This window comes from Gossypium hirsutum, chromosome A04, assembly GCF_007990345.1.
Source record: "Gossypium hirsutum isolate 1008001.06 chromosome A04, Gossypium_hirsutum_v2.1, whole genome shotgun sequence".
Lineage (NCBI taxonomy): Eukaryota > Viridiplantae > Streptophyta > Magnoliopsida > Malvales > Malvaceae > Gossypium > Gossypium hirsutum.
In genome coordinates this window covers 12849543-12857448 of record NC_053427.1, presented here as the reverse complement: position 1 = coordinate 12857448, position 7906 = coordinate 12849543, and the positions used below count along the sequence as shown (strand labels likewise).

The following is a 7906-nucleotide window of genomic DNA, read 5'->3' as shown; positions in this document are numbered from 1 at the left end:
TAGTAATTTGGTTATTAATGTTATTATTAATAAAAGAAAACAAACTTTGGCTTCATTATCATCATCTTCCACCGAAAATCAAAAGAAAATAAAAGATTAAAGCTCATTTAGGGTTCGACATTTGTATGGCTTAATTAAGTTATGTTTTGAGCTCGATTTTTGATGATTTTTACGTTTTTGTGATCGTTGCTTTAAGTACTAGCTAGCCTATTCTTAATTTTTGAATTTTTTGAAGATTTTGTGAAGCGCCATTGATGAATGCTTGAGCTTTGTGATAGATGATGATGAAAAATGAATAATTGTTGATAGTTTTACATGTTTGGTAAAGGGATTTTTGATGAAAATGTCAAATAAGGATTAAATTGTGAAATTTGTAAATTGAAGGATTAAAGTGTGAAATAAATGAAAAATATGGGTTGTTAGGAACCTATAGAGAATTCGGCTAAGCATGGGCCTTATTGAATTTTGTGACTTTTGTGTATTTATGAAATAGGGATTAAATTATAAAAATGTAAAACTTTAAGGGCTAAAGTGCAAAAATGCCCAAATATGTGTTGTGGATTAAATTGAATGTGTTGTTGAATAAAAGAGTTAATTTTGAATGTATATAGATCAAGAACGAATGAAATCGAATTTAGATCATAGGAAATCTAAAGTTGTCGAAGAGTCGATCCGATCCGTTCATTGTATATACGAGGTAAGTTCATATGCAAATAAATATCTTTTAATTGAATTATATATGTTTAATTGTCATTGAACTGTTATGAATGTTAAATGAGCAAATACGAGCAAGAAACGACGAAGTTACGACATCTAAAAGTCTCGTAAGAACCTTAGGAATAGTATAGGATACGAATGTCATGACATTAGGTTATCGAGATGTGATTACATGTAAGACCATGTCTGGGACATTGGCATTGTATTGTGATTACGTGTAAGACCCTGTCTGGGACATTGGCATCGTATTATGATTTTGTGTAAAACCCTATCTAGGACAATGGCATCGATATGTGATAACATGTAAGACCATATCTGGGATATGGCATTGTAAGAGCTTATGTGATTTCCGAGTATCCTTAACAATTTCGAATGGTTCAACGGGTAAAGTCAAGTCGAGAAAGAATGTGTCAATGAATTAAATGACTCAGGTACATACGAGTATTGAAAAGTGAAGTAAATGATGAATTTGATTAAGATGTTGACTATGTGTTCAATGAGAAAGGTTTGTGAACTTGTATGTGATTAGCTATGCTTAGCATATTTGAATTGATATACAAATGTTCATACGAGGGCTTTATTTGTATATGGCTTACTAAGCTTTTAAAGTTTGCTTTGTGTGTTCTTTCCATGTTTTGTTCTTTCCATGTTTTATAGATTATCGAAGCTAGTTCGGACTAGGGAATCGTCGGAAAATGTTATCACACTATTGATCATCTCGTTGGTACTTTTGAAGCTTTGTATATATGGTATATGGCATGTATAGGCTAGTGCCGTTGTGATATGTTTGAGACATGATATTAGCCATGAGATTTGGCTTGCTTTTGATGTAAATGTTGGTATATATGGCCATTTAAGTTGGCTTAAATTATGTGTTGGATAAATAACATATGTGATGTATATAAGTTACCTTGTGTTTTGGCTTGTTTGCCATGGTTGTTGATATAGCCAAGTGGTTGCTGATTTGGTTAATTATTAGTGTAAGAGGCCCAATCTGCCTGGGCCCATACCATACCACAACCATAAAAAAATAAAAAAAGTAATAATAAAATCAAACAAAAATAAATAATAAACCAAATTATTTATGGGTCCAATGTCCATTTACAAATTTCCAGGCCTAAACCAAACTAAACCCAAACATTAAACCTAACACAAATTGTGACAGCCCTAATGTGACCCTAGTCGGGAAGTGGTTTCGGGGCCACAAAACCGAGTCATAAAAATAATTAGCTGTCATATTTGATGCTTATTATATGTATATATGCATGTGTGAAAATTTTACATTTGAATTTTGTTTAATTGTAGGTGAATTTTAGTAAATAGGACTTATGTGAGAAAATTTAGAAATGTGCTAGGCAAATGTAAAGTGGCCTATTAATGCATGTTATAGAAATGGTGGGTTTGCATGTCAAATTGCCCAATATTTGAGCTAGTGGCCGGCCATGCTATGGGGCATAGCATATTTTAAGCATGGTGTGCTAATGTGGTATGTAGGAAACAATAAAATAAAAAGCTAGTAATAAAGAAATAGAAAAAGGAAAAGGATGAAAACAAAGAAAAAAAATGTCCATCCTTTTTCATTCTTCTTGACCGAAATTCAAAAGGAAAGAAAGGAGGAAATGTTGAAGAGATTCGGCCATGCTTGTAGCTAGGTTAAGGTAAGTTTGATGTTGTTCCATGAGATTCATGCATATTTTTGATGTTAGTTTGAGTTCTACCTAGCCCATGGTTTAAATCTTGCTATGTGATGAAGATGATACTCGGCCATGGGTGTTGTTTTCTTGGTTGGTGTTTGTTTCATGCTAAATCTTGATGAACAATGGGGGTTGTCATTTAGGTTAAGATCAAAGAAATTAATCTTGTTAAAAATTTGAACTAATAATGCCCATATGTGTGATAGCCGAACATAGACTTTGTTTAAAGTCTTGGTCAAAGGCCGGTTAAGTGTTTTGGAAATGATTAAGCTAGGTGTTTGATCTTTTTGGTTCGGCATAGTACATAAAATGTTGCTAGATGGAGAAAAAATTCGGCCAGCAAGAGGTGTGCTAAGGCCGAATATAATTTTGTATATTAATGAGTAATGCATGTGTTGAATTGATGGAATGGAGAGGATGTTTTAATAGTGCATATATGTGTATTAGCCAAGTTTTGAACTTGAAACAAAATGGTATTTGGTCAATACAAGTGACCATACTTGTAGAATGTATTAAGTATGCAATCGGCCTCAACATAGACATGCATGTTCGGCCACACGAATGGATGCATAGATTGATGTTGTACATTCGGCTATAGGTAAGCATAATGATGATCCTATCTTGACTTAGACAATCGGCTCAAGGAGAATTTGTTAAGTGCTTAGTTGATTGATATTAGGTTAATGATGTGTGTATTTGGTCATAAAGGTGCACATGAGGAAATGTTTGATTAATTGTACTAAATTGCTCAATGTGATTAAAAATGCCTATGACCATTTTGTATTTGAGCTAAAGGTGGCCATATGACCTATCAAACTCCTTGTCATATTCGGCCATAAGCTAGCATAATGAGACTTTAATAAGTTAAATTTGTTTGAATTAGCTCAAGAGCTTAGAGGACCACAGTTGGATAAGGGAAGGGAAAAAGTGATCGAATAGCCGCCGAAATCGTTCGACCACATCCGAGGTAAGTTTTAAGTGATTAAACGTTGAGTAAATTCAATCATAATAGGACATAATGAGTTGATTTAATAAGATATGATGTGTCCATGATATGTCTTAAACTCAAATGGTAAGTTCATAAGTGTTTGGACTTGGAAATTTAAGAGCAAATTGTAATAATTTGCTTTGGACAGCAGCAGTAACGTGATTTTAGAAAATCACTATAAATTGTTGGTGTGGAATTATAGGCTGAATAAAATATGTAATCAAAGCTTAGTTAGTCTAGTTTCTTATAAAAGAGACCGTGTAAGCAAAGAAATTTCCTATAAAGAGATATTCAAAGTTGTGTGGGACAGTGTCAGAATGACTCCGAAATCCCCTGTTCTGTTTTTAGAAAATCATTATAATTTTTACAAAAATGGTTATAATATAAAATTTATATGCTTAGGCTCCTTAATGAGTCTAGTTTCAAATGAAATCAAATAGAACACATTTTGAATTCTGTACAATGAAAAATTTGATTTGTAGTGAAGAGTGGTCAGATTAGTCAAATAGTGAAACAGGGGAAACTTTAAGAAAAATCTGGTATTGATTGGCCAAACCTAAAATTCTAAAAATTTTATGGATGGAAGATATACGAGTCTATATTCAGGGAAAATTAACGGCAAGTGATTTGGAGTTTTGTAGCTCCAGTTATAACTAATTTAGTGACTATTGCTCAGGAAAACAGCTCGTAGTGGATATGTGATTTTGTTGTAAACATGGATAAAACTTGTTTTAGTTGCCCATAAGCTATTGATTAAACCCATACGTGAATTCTAAATCGTGATATTGTAAAACGATATATGAGTGTTATATGGATCTTTGATATTAAAATTTGTGAAATTGTAAGTTTATGAGTATTCGAGTATGAAATGATAGTATGGCGTGAAATTGAATTATTCATTGGAAAATGATTGATGTAGATTCGGCCAAGACAAAGTGTATACATGATAGTATATGTGGCATGTGAAGTATATTTGGATAATTGTGATGTGGATACATGAAAATTTATATTGTGATTTAGGATTTTATGTGATGAATGTGAATGTGTATATATGAGATAAGGTCGAATGGCCAATGTGATGAATGTGAACATGCATATATGTGATAAGGCCGAATGGCCAATGTGATGAATGTGAGCATGCATATGTGTGATAAGGCCGAATGGCCAATGTGGTGAATATGAACATGCATATATGTGGTAAAGCCGAATGGCTAATGTGAAATATGTATGAGAAATGTATATGTGGTAAAGTCGAATGGCTAATGTGAAATATGTATGAGATATGCATATGTGGTAAAGCTGAATGGTCAATGTGAAATATATATATGAGATATGTATATGTGGTAAAGCCGAATGGCTAGTGTGAAATATGTAGGCGATGTGCGTATATTGTGGCCGAACGACCAATGTGAAAGGTGTGTATTATTAGATATTTGATGAGGCAAATGAATTACAAATATGACAGTCGATGTGAATGTTGTAACATGTGATTAAATGTACATGAAACTTGGAAATATATTCCGGGTAAGACCCGATGACTACGTGTGGAGATTTTGTCCGGGTAAGACCCGATAACTTCGTGTGGAGATTTCGTCTGAGCTAAAGGTCTTGCTGATAATCCGAGTAGAGGTTAAAGCTATAAGACTTCGTAATAAGAATTGCTTATAAATATATTCAATGCGAAAGGTTAAACAGGTATGTACTCCAAGTTTATATGTGAGCTTGATTTGAACTAAATCATAAGGTAGTTATGTGATGCATACGAGAGCAATCTATGAGACTATTGCTATGATTATGTGACATCGGATCAGTGTGAGAGGTTATGTGAAATCATACAATATATTTATGTCACATGAGCTCACCTTTATGTGAGAGTTTAACTGCCTATTGTATAAGATGAGTTGTGCATATTCGGTAAAGGGATGGCATGCCCAAAGGAAGAGTGAAATAAATATACGAACAACTATGTTTTAATTTGATTGTTATCTGTTGACACTGCTTAAAACTTACTAAGCATTGTAATGCTTACTCCGTTTACTCTGTTTCCTCTGTTTTATAGATCTCATTGCAAAGCTACAGGCTCGGGGATCGTCAGCAACTAGTCACACTATCACTATCCACCGCTTGTTACTGTTATGTTTAGAATTATTTTATGGCATGTATAGAATAGACTAGTGGCGGAAGAATATTTTTGGTTAATGTATATAAGCCATGCGAAAATGGCATCTTTTGAATGTTTACTTAGTGAAGTTTAAATTTTACCTCTGGTTGTGCTTAGTACTTATTTAAATGAACGATCTTTATTTCAAGAAAAAGTTCAAAATTTTACTGTTTTGACATGAGTTACAAGTCCGGTAATGCCCCTTACCTATTCTGGCGACGGTTACAGGATAGGGGTGTTACACAAATCCAAATTTATCCTAAACTTTTAACCCATCTAAAATAAACCTAATTTGGCCCAATCCTAGCCCAAACCCAAAGGGGCCTAATAATCCGAGAATACCAGAAACCCTAGAGATTTTTGGAACATGCTGGCACCGCAGCTAGCCATGGAATCAGGCCTTCACGAGTAGTTTCCCATGCACAGCCTCGTCATGGCCACGTCTGCAACCTCCATACAAGGCCAAACTTGTGAGAAGATTGAATAATAGATTTACAGTGAATAACAGCAAAGATTAATGAGCAACAGAAAGTAACAATAAACAACAAATTACAGCAAGGAAATTTGTATTTTTCTTTCTCTCTTATTTTTATTTTTTGGCTATAAAGCCGAATAGAATCAAATGTAAGGGGGATCTTTTTTTTTTATTTTTTCAAAAAATAGAATACAGATCTGAATACAAAAAATCAACAAATATACAAAAAAGAATTCAGAGAAATCAAAAAGCAAAGGTTGCATTTATTTTTTCAGATTTCTTTTGCTTCTATTCAGGCTCTCTTTTCATGGGTTTTATTTTGAGTTTTTTTAAAATGGACAGTGTTTGAAGTGTTTTTTTAAATAAAAAAATAAAAAAAAGTAAAAAGGGTCGAAGGTACCTTGTTGTAGATCCTCCGGCCACCGTTATTCGTGATCGTGGTGGGTTAGCAGCAGGAGCTGATCCATTTTTGCCCTAGTAGAGGAAAAGGGAGAAAACCTTTTTGTTCCTTTTGATTTTGGAACGAATAACTTTGGGGGAAAGTTTTTTTTTTGGTTTTTTATGTATAAAGGAAATGGCATCATTTGGAAGGGTGTGGGATCCGCGCTTTGACCCGTTTTGTGGCCCAGATCCATGCCTTTTTACCTTAAAAGGTCAATTTGCGCTCATAGTCCCCTTTCTTTGTTGCGCCATTCAATTGAGCCCTGTATCATTTTCCTTTTCTTTCAATTTGGTCCTGAAATTTTCACAATGTTTTATTTTGACCCACAATAAAATGCAGTGCATAAGGGTAGGGAATATTTTCCCTATCAGTCCCTCATTTTTGCACGTGTTTTAATTTTAGCCCCCGATTCTTTTTTATTTTATGTTTAGAGTTACCCCTTTAATTGTTTTTAATTCTAATATAGTCCAAATTCATTTAGCTTCTTCGTGTATTCATTGTTTTATTTAATCGTTTTCTTTTCAATTGCCTTGTATTTCATTTTCCCAATTTTTGTTTATTGTTTATAGTGTGTGTTTTTTTTTTGTTTTTTATTATTTATTCTATTTATTTACAATTTCGAACACATTTCAAAATTTAGATTCATTTTATTGTTATTATTATTATTCATTTATGTATGTAGTCCCAAATTACATCCATGATTTTATTTTTACTTCAATTTGTTCCTTCATCTTTTTATATATATTGTTTATCTTAAATTTTTTTTGTTATTATTTATTTTAACCTTTTTATGTAACTTCCATTTCAAATTTATCTACACTATTTACTTTAATATTTTCATACATTATATATTTTAAACTCCTTTTTGACACATTATATGTTTTAAATTTGTTTAAAAGTTATTTTAAATGGTTTTATAAATTATTTACTTAAATTTGCTCTATATATTTCTTTAAATTAATTTTATTTTAGATTATTTTATATTACTTATTACATTTTACTAATGTAGATATTAAGATAACGTGTGTAGTGATTATTTCCATTGTGTGTATTTAAATTTGTATCTTCGCATTTTGTATACCATTATTATTTACTTGTAGCATATTCATATATTATTACTCCATGCTCGATACTATACTTTTGTTTCTTGTTATCACAAAATGATCCAAATTCCAATATATGTGATCGATATTGGTCATTTCATTTTTATCCCAAACAAATCGAATAAACGTATTTTAAGTCGATTTTATTTGAAATCTTCTCAAAATAAGGCAATACTCGGTATTTGGAATCTTCGAAAAAATTGTGCCCTAACTTACTGGGTTCCAATTTTCCTCGTTGAATCTAAATAACTGAATACCCTTCTTCAATCCAAACATAAAACTTTCAAATAAAAGCTTATTCTCAGGAATTCGAGATGTTGCGTCCT

The 7906-nt window shown here is 32.4% G+C and overlaps 1 long non-coding RNA gene across 1 annotated transcript; it reads right to left on the bottom strand.

Moving 5' to 3' along the window:
* Positions 1–5702: 5702 nt before the first annotated feature.
* Positions 5703–6663, bottom strand: LOC107943016 (uncharacterized). Its single transcript, XR_001697703.2, has 2 exons — positions 6436–6663; positions 5703–6003 (listed from the first exon to the last, which is right to left on the bottom strand). It is a non-coding gene; the product is annotated as an uncharacterized lncRNA (long non-coding RNA).
* Between the last annotated feature and the right edge of the window lie 1243 nt (positions 6664–7906).